The sequence below is a fragment of the Nannobrachium achirus genome, assembly GCF_963921795.1.
Source record: "Nannobrachium achirus genome assembly, chromosome: 23".
NCBI lineage: Eukaryota > Metazoa > Chordata > Actinopteri > Myctophiformes > Myctophidae > Nannobrachium > Nannobrachium achirus.
In genome coordinates, this window is record NC_137830.1 from 12,870,339 (window position 1) to 12,886,566 (window position 16,228).

The window sequence follows — 16,228 nt, forward strand, 5'->3', positions numbered from 1 at the left end:
AATGGACCCCAATGTAAACAAGCCATATTGCTTTCTTGGGTTTAAATCCTATTAGTAGACCTTTAATCTTAACTATTCTGTCTTGTGCTTTTCCTATGCGAACTGCTAATAAAGTATTCGATCAAGCTCCAAGCCTCCCTAGGCTTAAAATAGCATTTTTACATGCTTACACATCAGCTATTCTCGCACACACGCACCCACGCATGCACGCACGCACGCATGCATGCATACACGCATACACACGCACATACACAGAGACTGGTCCAATCTGCTTATCATGAATGCATCAGCCTGGCAAACATAATCCACCTACAGATGCCAAAGAAGAAGAGGATCTCATGGGCCTCGCCAAGCAAAATCACAATTCTTTAATTACTAAACCCCCTAATTGTCTTAATCAGTAAAAAAGAATAGCCTGCTTACAAGCTACAAGCTTATAGATCTGCTTTAGATTAAAAAAAAGGTCTTATATTGGCTTGCCAAACAGCACCGTTAACCACTTTTCTGGATTGATTGATTGATTGAATATTAATAGTTGGCAAACAGTAGAGCACGTACAATTACGAGCAATGCTAAAAGATTGCTTGTGTCCATTGTGGCCCTTTTTATTCAATTAATCATCAAGACATACAGACAATGTTGGGTATCGTTACATTTTTAAGTAACTCGTTAGGTTACTGACTTGAAAAACTAATCTGTTACGTTACTCCGCTACCCAATGACAATTGTAACTTAACGAGCTACTTTCCCCGTTACCGACCATTAAAACCCACTGCGACAAAGTTTGGTAAACATAAAAAAGAGTGCGGCCTAAGCATTGTTGTGGCTGTCAGCTGTGTGCGTGACTCTCTGTGTGCAGCTTCAACGTGGATAATGTAATGACGTTGATCTATCCTTTATTCCTTTCACCAAGTAAATCCAAAAATAGTGTGAATCCTTAATACTCAAGCACTGCCATGTCGTGCGCGACTGTAAATTAAAGTAAACAAGACGCGCACAAAGTTCCCTAACCCTTACACCGAATGTCGTAACCGGTCGTAAACTGTAGAATGACTACGCAACCACCACAGGCTGGCAACACATTTCTGGTCGGTCACATTTGTCCGTGTAAAAATACGGGCCATGCTGCGTGCATGCTTGCCTCTTCAGGCTCCTCCTCTGACAGAGAGAGAAGAGCTCATTTGGAAACAGCGCAAATGTGTGTCAAAAAAACGTTGCCTTGCATGAGTCTGCCTCCCCAGGCTCAGGGCCTCTCCACATACACACCCATTGTAACTTCAAACTCCATTTTAACCATGATAGATTAATTAAAAACACCAATTATTTTTTCTGGTGACTCATAATACCCTCCTAATACGTGAGCAGGCCGTGTTTTTTCATTTATTTTTAATAATTTTGTTTTGTATTTAATTGTTCTCATTTTCCCAAAGAATTATTAAAAATAAATGAAAAGGGTTATGGAAAAGACACGGCCTGCTCACGTATTAGGAGGGTATTATGAGTAACCAGAAAAAATAATGGGTGTTTTTAATGAATCTATCATGGTTAAAATGGAGTTTGAAGTTACAATGTGTGTGTATGTGGAGAGGCCCTGAGCCTGGGGGGACAGATACCATTTACATCAAATATTTAAATATTGAATGAAGTAAATTAAAAACTGTTCAGGGTGTTCATTAAAGCCTGATTAGATGATAAAGTGACCAAAAGTTTTTTTGAAAGTGGAATATCCCTTTAAAGCACTGGTTCTCAACCTTTTCAGGCTGCGACCCCCAAAATAATCACAGTTGAACTGGGGACCCCCCACCCTTACGATCACTACTTGGAGTTGGAAGAGTTTAGGCATTACAATTTGTTTGACACAGTCCTATTATGAAAGTAGCCGATCTACGCGAGGCGTTGTGAGCATGTATCGTCTATTTTCACAATGTCTGCCTCTAATATTCAATATCAATTTGTCCAATGTTTATTTTATCATTTTAGAGGTATTAGAAAAGGTCTTAAAAGCCCTTAAATTGTCACTAGAAATGTGCAGATACCCTCTATACACTTAAACTTTATGTTGGTTTGTTTACTGTTGAGAGAGAAAACAATGTTGCACATTGTGTTAATCATCTGGGGACCCCCCCAAAATAATTTGGTGACCCCCCTGGGGGTCCCAACCAACAGGCTGAGAACCACTGACTTAAAGCCTCTATTCTCAGACATACGACGGGACGATTCTCTGATTAGCAATCAGTCAGCGTTACCTCTTACCACAGTTTAACAGCTTCACTTAACTCAATTAGCGCCGATCCCGAGAATACTCGTGAAAAATACTCGAGTAGCATGTGGTGCCGATCCCGAGTATACTCGTGAAAAGTACTCTATTACTGTAACGGCGGTTCTCCTACCCTGTTGGTGCGCGGAAGGTGCTGACACGATCGCCCTCGCCGATTCATCATCATCACGGATCCACGAGCACAAAATAGTAATCCCATAACATTGAGGCAGACGGGGAATCTCATCTTTAATGTCCATTATCTCAAAACAACACTTTCAAAGGGAGGATGGCAGTAGATTCTCGATTGTATAACACATGTTGAAAAGCACCGATCCGCCATTACACAACAGTATGTTGATGACGAGCGATTCCGGTGAATGACGTGATGACGTCAAACCGGAAGTGTTTACGCTATGGACTTCTGGCCTTCAAAATAAGACAACGGTCGTGGATGCAGCCTGCGGGAGGCACGCTGGACATTTTAATCCGTTAATTTCAGGAGCACTAAATGAGTTAATTAGCTCCAGACCTTTTTTTTTTTTTTTTTTCAGGTGAATTAATCATCAAGTGCTGGCGTTGACTCCACTTATAAAGTCAGCCAGAACTCCCGCTGACAGACACACTCCAGAGCACCTCATCTATTTATTTCCTCCCCCAAAAGTGCACCCTCTCAAGATCAGGACATTTTTAGATTCCCTTGCTGTCAGGAGGAAACTTCATGTCTAAAAAAAAAAAGATCTATAACTGTCAGGGACGTGCTGGCTATTGGGAAAAGCGGGACAACTCCCGAACGGCCGGTTCATTCCCGGCCGGTTCAGGCCTGCCATTAGGAAAAAATAAAAAATAAAATGTCGGCCTTCGTTCCATTTTGGGGGCTGGGCGGCCAAAAAAGAAATCGTCACTGTCGGGCAGAAACCTCGTATCTCCGAGTTGCAAAGCCCTGCTTCATCAAACAAGGCCGTCGCACAAAAGTAGTGAAAACAGCAGATCTACAAGCGCACAACGCCTCGCGGTGCGAGGCGTTGTGTGCTTGTAGATCAGCTGTTTTCACTAGTTTAAATAATTTTTAAAATGATAAATACAAAACAAACGGTTTTGGACACACAAGGTTTCCACCCGACAACGACGAAATATAACTCATGTAATTGGCCCACTGGCTTGTCACTTGTCATGATCTGAAATGGCAAAGTAGCAGCGCTATAGAGAGAGATCTCTCTCTCTATAGCGCACAATGAGGGCCTCTCCAACTCTTTTTCCCGGGCTGAATCAGGGGCCCAGCATGTCCCTGACAACTGTCACTGTAGTGTGAAGAAATAGGGTATTAATTTATGAAATTCTAAGTTTTTGAGGACTGCACCAATGCACCTCCCCCTTTAGCTGTTTGTTTATTTATTTATTTAATTTATGTATTTATTCATGTATGTGTTCATTCATTTTTAATTCCCATCTGCAGAGCTATTTATTGGCATTTATTATGCTATAAGTATAACTAGTTTTAGTGCCAGGTTAATCACAGCGACACCCATTTCATAGCGAGGCCTATTTTGTGGGTGTTTGTTGGCAAATTGTTGTCATATTGAGGAATTAAGTGAAGCACAGAACTGACTGGCTGTAGCTCATTATCACTGCACTCATACATATTCATTGCTCACATCAAATAGGAATTTGGTTCTTCAGAATAACAGATTGAACATTACTGTATTCAGAGTAACAGCTAGATGGATTATGATCCAATGGACGAGTACCGGGAGCTCCGCCCCCACCTTTCCCTCCACGTTACTGCTTTGAAGTCCGACATTCCTCACTCAGTCATTCAACAACACTGTCAGCACGATGGAGGAGAATGTCACACACAGACACACTGCATGTCGCGTTTTGGACCCAGAGCCTCGAAATCTCTTCCAAATCCGTCAACAAGACCTGGCATGAAATTAGAAAAATATGTAGGCCTATTAAAACAAAGCAGCAGAGAATACAGAAGTTCTCTGCTGGATTCAGAGCCGTTTTACACTGACTCGGAAAGATTTAAATATGAATACACTGTATTGGCTAAATGGCTCATGACTATAACATCAACACCTTATTTGTTATGTTAAATAGCTACTGATTATCCCCCTTGGGATAATAAAGATATCTCTCTATCTATATATCTATTAAGTGGCCTGCCTAACATAAACCATAAGCATACTACCATCATCATTATCAGCACAGACTTTATTTGTTTAGATCGATTCATGCCATTATAATGATTAGTGTTATTGACCTGGGCGGAATATGAGTTACTTTCATCAAGTCATATGAACTGAGAAAATATGTGTAGGCTACTCATTTATACCAACACAAACATTCTATGTGTTTATATGAAGAAGCACCAAGGAATAGGCTACTTCATCTGATATAAAGCAACTTATCACTGACTGGACTGGACAGTTGTGTACATAAGGTAAGAAAGACAACAAATAAATATAATAAATATACCTACCAGTGAATTTGACGCGGCGTGTTAATGTATTTATTTGATCTGTGATGATGGTGTTTAAACAGCCTATAGCGACGAATGAGGTAGGCAGTATCCTACTCTGTCTATTTCTCTTATTTCACAACAACCAGAATAAACTGCATCAAATGTAGGCTAGGCCTACATGTTTCTTATCATGTCGATTGCTTATAAATGATATCTCTGGCGTTAAAACGTCTCGATTCCGAAAAGTTTTAGCCGCAGCGAGTCGCAAATACAGCCAAGGGTGTCGTCGCACCAAATTCTGGGCCCTGGGTACAAGGATTCACTGCGGGCCCACATGAATGTTCTTCATCTGGGGATTTCAAAAATAGCAGATATACAAGCTCGCAGCGCGGCACTCTCGAGTTTATATAATCTGCTATTTTTCAATAGCTAACGTATAAAATAATTAAGGCCCTTCCACCTTGGGCCTTAGTAACTCAGTCCCTCTCCCCCCTCTTGTGACGCACCTGCACGCATCCTGTTGCATTTCAGAAAAAATACACTTCGCGTTGTTCATTCATCATTAGGCTACTTTATCAGCAGCTATTTTACATAACAAATAAGGTGTTGTAGTCATGGTCAATGGCCTTTTAGCCAACACAGTGTATTCATATTTAAATCGGCTTTTTTATATAAAAAACGGCGATCTGTGGTCCAACAGACAGGGGCTTCCTCCCTTTTTTTCCCCAAATATTCCTCTGCGGTTTTGTTCCATAGTTTTGTTCCATTAGCCGTGTAGGCTACTACACCTTCCTCCAACGCATGCCAGGAAGAGATTTCGAAGCTCTGGGTCCAACACTGAATTAGTATTTAATGTGTAAAATGTGTGTACAATCCGCCGTATTTCCCATTGAAGTGAATGAAGCCAATAGCGGCGCGCTGTGATAGTGGCGGAGGCAGCTTTTGGAGGGGGCGGAGCCGGTACTCGTCCATTGTGGAAATGTAGCGAGTTGAGGCCACCTTTTTGTCCACCAGCAGCCTTTTGGTTCTGCCAAATTGTCCTTTTAGTTGGGGAGCCACAGGCCCAAAATTTGAGAGGACCTGTGATGTCATGACATACTTTTTATTTTTGTGTTTTCTGTTAATTTGGTCATTATGGTACACAGAATGAGAGGACTGCTCTGCCGGAAACATCACAAAAAAAGTTAAGGCCATTTCTAAATTCACTGTCCCATCGACTTCATTATACAGGAAAAGAAAAATATTTAAAAAAGAGAAATCTGCTTTAAGTAGCGTGTGAGGGGTCAAACTAGGGGTTCTTCATGATTCTGAATCCATTCCAAGCATTTGTTTTGCATGAAAAACATTCCTTGGGCTAAAAACGGCCCACACAACTGTGGAAAGTGATGACTCATCAAATAAAGTGAGAAAAAAAAAGTGATGACTCATCACTTTTCACAGTTTTGTGGGGCTGTTTTTAGCCCAAGGAATGTTTTTCATGCAGACAAATGCTTGCAATGGATTCAGAATCATAAAGAACCCCTGGTTTAACCCCTCACATTACTTACAGATTTGTTTTCTTCTTTTCCTGTATAGTGAAGTCGATGGGACAGTGAATATACAAATGGCCATAACTTTTTTTTCGCAATGTTTCCGGCAGAGCAGGCTTCTCATTCTGTGGACCTTAACTCATCCAGTGCCAAAACCGAACATGTTCGGTTTTTTTAAACGTATTACATATGCCAAAACCGAACATGTTCGGTTTAAAAAAAAAAAAAAAAAAAAATGAATTTTTTTTTTTTTAAAGTTTTTTTTTGGACCCCATCAAATCTAGTGAACATGATTTCAATCGCGATTTTGCATGTTCCACCCCCATACAACCCCATCTAACATACAGGGCAGCCATGTTTGTTTACATAACATGTAAAACATAATGGCGATTATCTCAAGAATGCCTGAACGGATTTCCAATCGGATTTTTTTGTTTGAAAGCTGTGAACAAACTGCACAAATCCACTCCAATGCAATCCAGGATTGCATTGGATTTTTTAGAGCTCATTCTTCTCTGTTTTCTTCCCATGCATGAGGTGTGCAAGGTTTAATCATGGCTAAGTTCACGAAAATAAGGCTTCTAAAATGCTTGGTAGCCAATAGCTAACTTCAAGCTAACTTCATCCTCTTCCTGTACATGCACAAATAGTCCAGTCATTTTAGGCCAAAATTTGTCCAAACCTAGAACAAATTGCAATAGTAGCAAACTCAACTGATTTTGTATCCTCAATATGTCCTTAGTGAGGGAAAAAAAGTCCCAAGGAATCCCACCGGGGCAAATGTGTTTTTTTCATTGTTTTGTTACCCCTATGACACCTACTCGATTGCTGGCAGGATCACTGACGACACTGTATTTCAGAGATTGTGGCGCGCTCAGATTTTGAGGTAGCTCAAAAGTAAAGATAGCATTTGATTCAAGACAATCTCAGGTTTCCAATGGGCCCAACCATGTCATGTTAGCTCATTGGGAAGAGGGCTAAATACCTAATGATTCAAAGTTAGATGATTTTTTTGGCGAGAGAAATATGGACATCATCATTTTTCAAATGGTCCCGTGACCTTCCACCTCAATATATGTTACTGGAAATGGGTTCCATGGGTGCCTACAAGCCTCCCCTATACAGACATACCAGATTTATGCTAATCCCATGCAGTTTTTGGCAAGATTCATATAGTGTTTTGCAGGCTGTACAAATTAGTCCAGTCATTTTAGGCCAAAATTAGGCCAAACCTACAACAAATTGCAATAGTAGAAAACTCAACTGATTTTGTATCCTCAATATGTCCTTAGTGAGGGAAAAAAAGTCCCAAGGAATCCCACCGGGGCAAAGTTTTGAAAACGACCTATCTACCTTCACTTACTATACACTACAATATAAAGGAAAAAATGACTGAAAAAAAAATCTGCTTTAAGTGGGATGTGAGGGGTCAAACTAGGGGTTTGTCATCATGCTGAATCCATTGCAGGCATTTGTTTTGCACAAAAAACATTCTGTGGGCTAGAAATGGCCTTAGAAAACAATACACATATGGGTGCGTTTTCATGTTAGTCGGAGGCCTTAGGGTTTTTTTTTTCTCGTGCTAATCAGTCTAAAAGTTCAAAATTTTGCACAGATGTAGCTCAGGGCATGCTCTAATGATTTAGCTAGGGCGCCCGAGTCTGCGACCTTCGGGGTCACCACAGCACCAACAAAACTCTGAAAAGTCACTTTTCATCACTAAAGTCGATGGGAGCCCAACTTGGCCGCTGTAGCGACCCCGAATGTTGCAGACTCGCGCGCCCTAGCTAAATCATTAGAGCATGCCCTGAGCTACATCTGTGCAAAATTTTGAACTTTTAGACTGATTAGCACGAGAAAAAAAAACCCTAAGGCCTCCGACTAACATGAAAACGCACCCATACGTGTATTGTTTTCTAAGGCCATTTCTAGCCCACAGAATGTTTTTTGTGCAAAACAAATGCCTGCAATGGATTCAGCATGATGACAAACCCCTAGTTAGACCCCTCACATCCCACTTAAAGCAGGTTTTTTTTCAGTCATTTTTTCCTTTATAATGTAGTGTATAGTAAGTGAAGAGATAGGTCGTTTTCAAAACTTTGCCCCGGTGGGATTCCTTGGGACTTTTTTTCCCTCACTAAGGACATAATGAGGATACAAAATCAGTTGAGTTTGCTACTATTGCAATTTGTTCTAGGTCTAACCCTAAAATGACTGGACTAAAAGGAAAGTGTTCAGGCAAGTCATGGCTGCAGGGCTTCTGCATATACCAGCATATCTCTATGGGATTTTCTATGGCACCTGGGGCGCCCTCTAGTGGTGAACGGGTGGCACTAAAAGAGTTAATGACCAAATGGATAGAAAAAACAAAAATAAAAAGTATGTCATGACGTCACAGGTTCAACCCTTTTCATTGAGCTTTTGGGCCTGTGGCTCCCCGACTATTTGGATAAAGCCCTACCCAGTGGTGTGCAGTGGATTTTTTGACCACTGGAGTGCAACTCGCACGCAAGCGATCGCTGATTGAAATAACCTATTTATTAACACACATTATATATCACATTTTATGCTAGTTACATATAATGCATAATACATAATGGGGATACTTTAGTGCTGTCATATGCATTTACCTAGCATAATCATTTAGTTGATGAATCCATCAGCCACTGTTATCCAAGCGTTCTCTTTGGACTGCTTCAGATTCAGAACATCTGACAGTAGGCTATGCCTACACCTACAGTACTTAAACAGGTCACACATTTGATAAGCATCCAGCCAGGGTCATTCTTATGTTAATTCACGTTGTTGATACTTGACAGCTTTTTTATGCTTTGGAAAGAGGTGTGATCGTTGTTTTTGATCTATACGCGAGGTAGACACACTCTCATGGTTACGCACGTGCATATCCATGCATGTGCGGGTGCTCCGCAACTAGTGGAGTGGCGCTCCTCCGCGCCCCACCTCCATTGTACTCCTGGTGCTATACCTGCTCATGTGATAGACTAATAATCAGTGGTGTGTTCTAGACCTTTTTGGGGGGGCATACGATCCGCGGCTATTTGTGTGGCCAGGGCAGACACCACTGCACAATGCCTATCAGATACGCTACTTTGAAAGGTTCACGAGGGCAGACGCTATTCATATATATTTCTTTTTCCGACAGCAGACGCCGTATATGCGTTACAGGTAGAACACAGCACTGCTAATAATAATTATGAGGTTGAAGAGTCCATTGTATCAGTGTATGTCTTGTTGCGACCGTCACGTCGCAAGTTACTATGAAAAGCTCCACCGGCTGTCTGTCTGTCCGTCTGTCTGTCCGTCTGTCCATCACAACACACTTTTGCCCCTACTCTATCTCTGGCACCATTGGCCCTATCGATGCCAAACTTTGCACACACACACACTCCTTGGATGGCAATGATGGCCCTCTTCTAGCGCCACCATCAGGACAATTTTTGAAAAAGAAATTTGTGGACACTGCTCCCACAGATTTTGGCCTAAAAGCGGTACACAGTATCTCTAAAGTCATGTCATCAACATGGATCGCTTATCTCCTGATTAGGGAGTCCTACTGGTCTTCATTGTTGCAACAATTAATATTCATTCATTATTCATTATCAATCATGCTTCAAAGGCGTCATGAAATGGCTGTGCTTCATACTTTTACTCTGAAACTGAGGCGTGTCATGCCTCAACCAATCACCGTCTCTGCCGACCGTCTGTTCATTTGACAGGAGTAATTCATATTGGACTATTTAAAAATAGCCCTGTTTTTGCATCTATTGTTAATTATGTCCTCATTATGACCACAGCTATGCTCTAAAAGTTTGATTTTCATTTTATTAGGTCTTTAACCTCTTAAACCCCGGCCAGCATCCGTATTATGCAGAAAACTTTATTTAAATATTTAAAGTTGTACCATGTAACTTTTTTTATAAAACAAATCTTAAAATTGTCCTAACTGTTAAATCGCTAAAGTTTTAGAACACCCACTCCGTTATTTTCAGCTTCTGAAGCCTTCTCTTTATATGTTTTCTTCTTAGCAGTGACAGGGGCGGGATTTCGCGCCAAAATGACGTAATCTGCATCATCTGTATACGTTGTGTATACGTTGCCCAATCACATCGCCGATCATGCACACATGGTACACTACCGGCCAATCACAGCTTATCTGCTCTGGTCTCCAGGAAGCGCCTCCGCTTGGCTACAGTGTTTACCATGGTGAAGGATTTTAACCTCTTAATCCACAAATCCTGGCCAGAAAATTACGTTCTACCATGCGTTCTACCCCTCCACGGATTACTATCGGTCGCGGTGGTTTGCTGGCGCCGCTCCGGTGGTCCGCGGCGGTGGTCCGCGACGACTCCGGCCGAAAAACGGCCGAAAAAAGCAATACCGCTACTGACCACTAGTTGAGCAACTTACACAGTATAGCTTTAATGTAGAGCAAAAACTGAAAGGTCACATAGCATAGAGCCCTAAGGGACTCCAGTCAACCAAGTACAGGGTTTAAGAGGTCAAGATCTTCTGTCTTTTTTCTTTGTTTCTGAGTCTTTGTGTCTTGAGGTTATGCTAACAGAGTTCCAAAAAATGTACAGGGGTCTTCAACAGGGGGTCCGCGACCCCTAGGGGGTCCGCGGAGGTACTGCAGGGGGTCCGCGAAATCATTCCTTTAAAAAAAAAAAGATTTCAAAAAATGTTTTTTTTTTTGTTTTTTTGTTTTTTTCACATTTATGTAAAAAAATAAATCATGATTCTATCCATTTTGAATAGCTTGAATACATGATTACTATGCAATTGACAGATTGTTGATATTTTTGACATTTGTTCTCAGTTAATAAGTAGTAGGCTATGTTTAGAAATGGTAGTGGTACGGCCCACCCTGCTCGCTGTAACTTGTACAAGTTTAAAATAAAAAACATGTCGTAGCCCCGACCCCCCCACCCTACGAGGTGGTAGGGGGTCCCTGCTCCATCTCCCCATCAGTTTGGGGGTCCCCGGCCTGAAAACGTTGAAGACCCCTGTACTAACATATTGTTGGCTTTGCATAATTTGGAAAAAACCTAAACATTAATATTAGTCCGGGAAAAAAAGGGTGATTTTTGGCTGAACGTGGTTTCGTCGGTAAAAGTTTTTTTCTCAACTGATTCTTGTAGCTTGGGGTCACCTCTTAAGGATTCAAGAGGATGACCAGTGATATCCATTGAGCATTTTTTATTATTAACCCCTTAATGCCTGAAACATTGACTTTCTATACAGGAGGAAAATACCCATAAAAAGATTTTTTTTCTGGGTATTTAAGGAGTATCTGAGGGGTCTAACTAGGGGTTTGTCATGATGCTGAATCCATTGCAGGCATTTGTTTTGCACAAAAAACATTCCGTGGGCTAGAAATGGCCTCAGAAAACAATACACGTATGGGTGAGCATTCATGTTAGTCGGAGGCCTTAGGGTTTTTTTTCTCGTGCTAATCAGTCTAAAAGTGCAAAATTTTGCACAGATGTAGCCCAGGGCTTGCTCTAATGATTTAGCTAGGGCGCCCGAGTCTGCGACATTCGGGGTCGCCACAGCAGCCAAATCAAGTTGGGCTCCCATCGACTTTAGTGATGAAAAGTGATGAGTCATCACTTTTCAGAGTTTTGTGGGTGTTGTGGTGACCCCGAAGGTCGCCGACCTAGCTAAATCATTAGAGCATGCCCTGAGCTACATCTGTGCCAAATTTTGCACTTTTAGACTGATTAGCACGAGAAAAAAAACCCTAAGGCCTCCGACTAACATGAATACTCACCCATACGTGTATTGTTTTCTGAGGCTATTTCTAGCCCACGGAATGTTTTTTGTGCAAAACAAATGCCTGCAATGGATTCAGCATCATGACAAACCCCTAGTTAGACCCCTCAGATCCTCCTTAAATACCCAGAAAAATAATCTTTTTCTGGGTGTTTTCCTCCTGTATAGAAAGTCAATGGGAGCCCATGTTTCAGGCATTAAGGGGTTAATAATAAAAAATGCTCAATGGATATCACTGGTCATCCTCTTGAATCCTTAAGAGGTGACCCCAAGCTACAAGAATCAGTTGAGAAAAAAACTTTTACAGGCGAATCCACGTTCACCCCCATTTTTCCCGGACTATATATGCAGCATTGAGTTGAGTCTCTCGCCCCTTTCTCCTGTGATTCATCTGGTGCTGGGTGATGCTCCAGGCAGGGATGACCTTTTCGTCTTGCTAGCGGTCCCTAGGCAGCATGTTCCAGCAACGCCAGCCTGCCTTCAGGCCATGTTTAATCAGAAGGATGTTTAAATGTTTACTGTTGGGCTTCTTTTGCCAAAAAAGAGAGAGAGAGAGAAATAAATAAAGAAAAAATGAAAAACTGAGACAGGAGCAAACCCAAGGCCCTGTGGGAGCCCAGGTCTGCCTGACTGCCATCTGCTGTTTTCTGCTGTCCAAACAGGAGGCAGTGATGGTCTCACAGGACGCCCTGTCGTCCAACATGACACCTGCCCCATTCCGCCCCCAAGGCCATTGTAGTTTTGCACTTGTCATTCGCTTTATATGTTAATCATTAGGGGTGGATATTGGCAAGAATCTCGCGATGCAATGCGTATCACGATACTTGGGTCACGATGCAATAGTATCACGATATATTGGGAATCTTTGCGATACAATACTATTGGGATACTGTAAGGCGCTGCTTTAATGTTGTTGTTTTCGGCAGCCATTTTCTCGAGAAACCTCACTCACTGAACCGTGGGAGGGAAAGTAGCTACTATACAGTAGTACAGCGACATCTAAAGTCAGCGGAGTGTCAGGACTGGACTTCTACCATTGGATCCTATGCATGGGAACATATTTTATTTTCCTCAAAGTATCGTGATGCTATAGCCTGAAGTATCGATACAGTATTGGCAAATAAACTATCGCGATGTATTGCCATATCGATTATATTGCCCACCCCTATTAATCATATGTTTTTATTTCGTTGTTTGCTGGTTTGGTTTATTTCAATTTGTTTTATTTTTATTTTTTATTTATTCATCATTATTATTGTTGTTAGTTAGTTAGTTTTAGTTTTTTGTTGTAATATGGATTAGTCAGGGCGAGATTCAACAAGGTCCGAAAAAAAAGAAAAAAGTAGCCGACCTACAAGCTCACCACGTGTCATGATGGCACGCGTTGTGAGCTTGTAGATTGTCAATTTTTGCTACCTTTGAAGATTTTTTACAACGACTAAACATACGTAATTATACTCTCTCTATACTTTTCCTTAGTTTGAGTTAGTTTGTAAACACACAATGCAGTTTCTGACCGTTTTCTGTCAAAACGAGGAGATAAAAAATAAAAAATAAAAATGTGAAAAGATCTTCGGACCTCCAGCTTTTATGAAGCGCTCTCCTGAGCGATAGATTTACCCCCCCTCTCCCATCTCCATCTCTGGTGACTTTTTGGTGATGAAATATCGAACTTGCTATAAAACCCCAGCGAGGTATGAGTGATATATGTTGTATACACCGCTCCGTTCCTTCTCAGTTACACTGTGTCATTAGTCAAGGCCTAGAGGCAGCGGGTTGTTTAACCTGTGCTGTAAATCAAAGCCCTTACCGTGGGCTCATCTCTTGTCTGGTTGATGGAGAGCCCAGCAGGGTCCCCTCACCACGGCGTGACAGATACCGCTCTGCTCTGAAACCCCCCCACGACCCATCTCTTCCTGTCCTGAGTCTGACCATTCTTTGGTAGTGTGAAAATAGCAGATCTACATGCAGGGCTGTATTAAACCATTGGGCCGGTGGGGCCGTTGCCAGGGGCCCTTGGCTCTCAGGGGCCCTTGGGGGAACTGGCATGCGTGGTCATTGACAATTTACTCAAATTAAATGTATGTTTTAATCAAAAATCAAATGTGTGGGCACCTCCTATGTTGTCTACAGGTGCTTTCTTGGTCCACAGATGATTATCATGGCTTAAAATCCAAGCTGTATAGTGTGCGTCGGGAGGGGGAGGAGTTATGGTGGGGGGTGGGGGGCCCTAAAAAATTATCGGCCAGGGGCCCTCGCGGGGGTTAATCCTTCCATGTCTACATGCTCACAACGCCTCGCTTTGCGGAAACACATTATTGGACACTGCTCCTACAGATTCTGCCCTAAAATCACGCAAAGGGGTACACACTATGTCTAGAGTCGTGTCATCAACATGGATCTGTCCCATTTAGCGCCACCATCAGGCCGATTTCTTTCAAACACATTTTTGGACACTGCGACCTGACCGTCGCTTATCTCCCGATTAGGGAGTCTTACTGGTTTTAGAGGTATTAAAAAGTCCTTAAATTGTCACTTTAGAAATGTGCATACAGCAGTATACTCTCTATTTCACTTTATGGTGGTTTGTTTACTGTTGAGTGAGAAAACAATGTTGCACATTAAGTTAATCATCTGGGGACCCCCCAAAATAATTTGGGGGTCCCGACCCACAGGTTGAGAACCACTGTCCTAGACATAGAGGTAATATATAATAGAGAACGGACTGCCCGCCCCCAGCTATTTATTTTTTCTTTTAAGATTTGTCTTTGGGCTTTTATGCTTTTATTGATAGGACAGTAGACTGACAGGAAATGGGGGGAGAGACGGGGAGTGACATGCGGCAAAGGGAGAGTGTTTTCTGCTGGTGTTTCAGTCCGAGTGTATCAAAGGGTGCGTTCGGAAATGTGCACCGGGTGTGTGCTCAGTGTAGTGAGTGCCTATACCACCTAACCCTAATCCTAACCCTAACCTCAGTAAAACTATGCCTAAACCCAACACTAACCTCAGTAAAACTATGCCTAAAACTAACCCTAACCCTAACCAGAACCGGTGCGCATTTTCGAACGCACCCTTTGATACACTCGGACTGAAACACCAGCAGAAAACACTCTCCCATGCGGCAAAGGCCGTCCGGAATCGGGAATCCAACCGGCGCGAACATACTGTAGAAGATCTACAAGCCCACAACGCGTCGAGGCAGCGACGCATTGTGGGGTTGTATCAGGTGTTTTATGTTTGGGTGGGACTCCTGGGCCACAGTAGCCTGCGATTGGGCTACTAGGCCTGGTATTCAGATGACAAGTCAGTGGGCCAATCATGTGATGTCTCTCTCTTCTGTGGGCCTGTGATACAGAAGGATTGGCCCTCTCCACCTAACAAAACTTTTGTTATACGCATTTTTAATTGTTTATATTGAACCTTTTTTATGCTTTTTATAACTAAGGAAATGGGGAGAGAAATGGGGAGTGACACGCAACAAAGGCCCCGGGGATCTGGAACCTTGGATGCACTGTTTAACTTAAATACTACAATAAATACATAAAATAAGCAAACAAGTAAATTTAACTACAAGCTCAGAACGTGTGGCATTGCGACCCGTTGTGATATTTTTACAAGGTTGCTACTAGGGACACACTAATTGCCACGGCTGATATCGTAAAAAAAAAAGTCGAACAATGGCCGATATATTGGCCAAACAGATATATCTCTCTCTACTTCGGGGCTTGCTGGCCTCTCGGAGCCTCCTCTCTCTCTCTCTCTCTCTCTCTCTCTCTCTCTCTCTCTCTCTCTCTCTCTCTCTCTCTCTCTGTTCAGTTGGCACCTGGGCTTACATAACTCTGCTGCTGTTCAGAGTCCAACAGCAGACGGTCCGCCCGCCCGGCGCCTCCCACTGGCCTGACAGCCTTCGTTAGAATGGAACAATTACAGCTGACGCGCGGCACCTGGAGCCGCGTTGAAGCCAGGGTCTGGAGCTGGCTCCGGACTCCGGAGCAGCCTTCCAACGCATGTTTGAGGTTCGCTAGAAGAACAGTAGCTCGCAAATAGTGGGGAGTGGGATCCTTGAGGGGTTCCAGGAGGTCCCCAGCAAAATGAGGAACAGTTTTAAGTTCCTTATTGTTTCACCAGCTAGAAATGAACTCAATGGGAGAATGTAGAGCTTTCCCACCAGGACAGACAGAC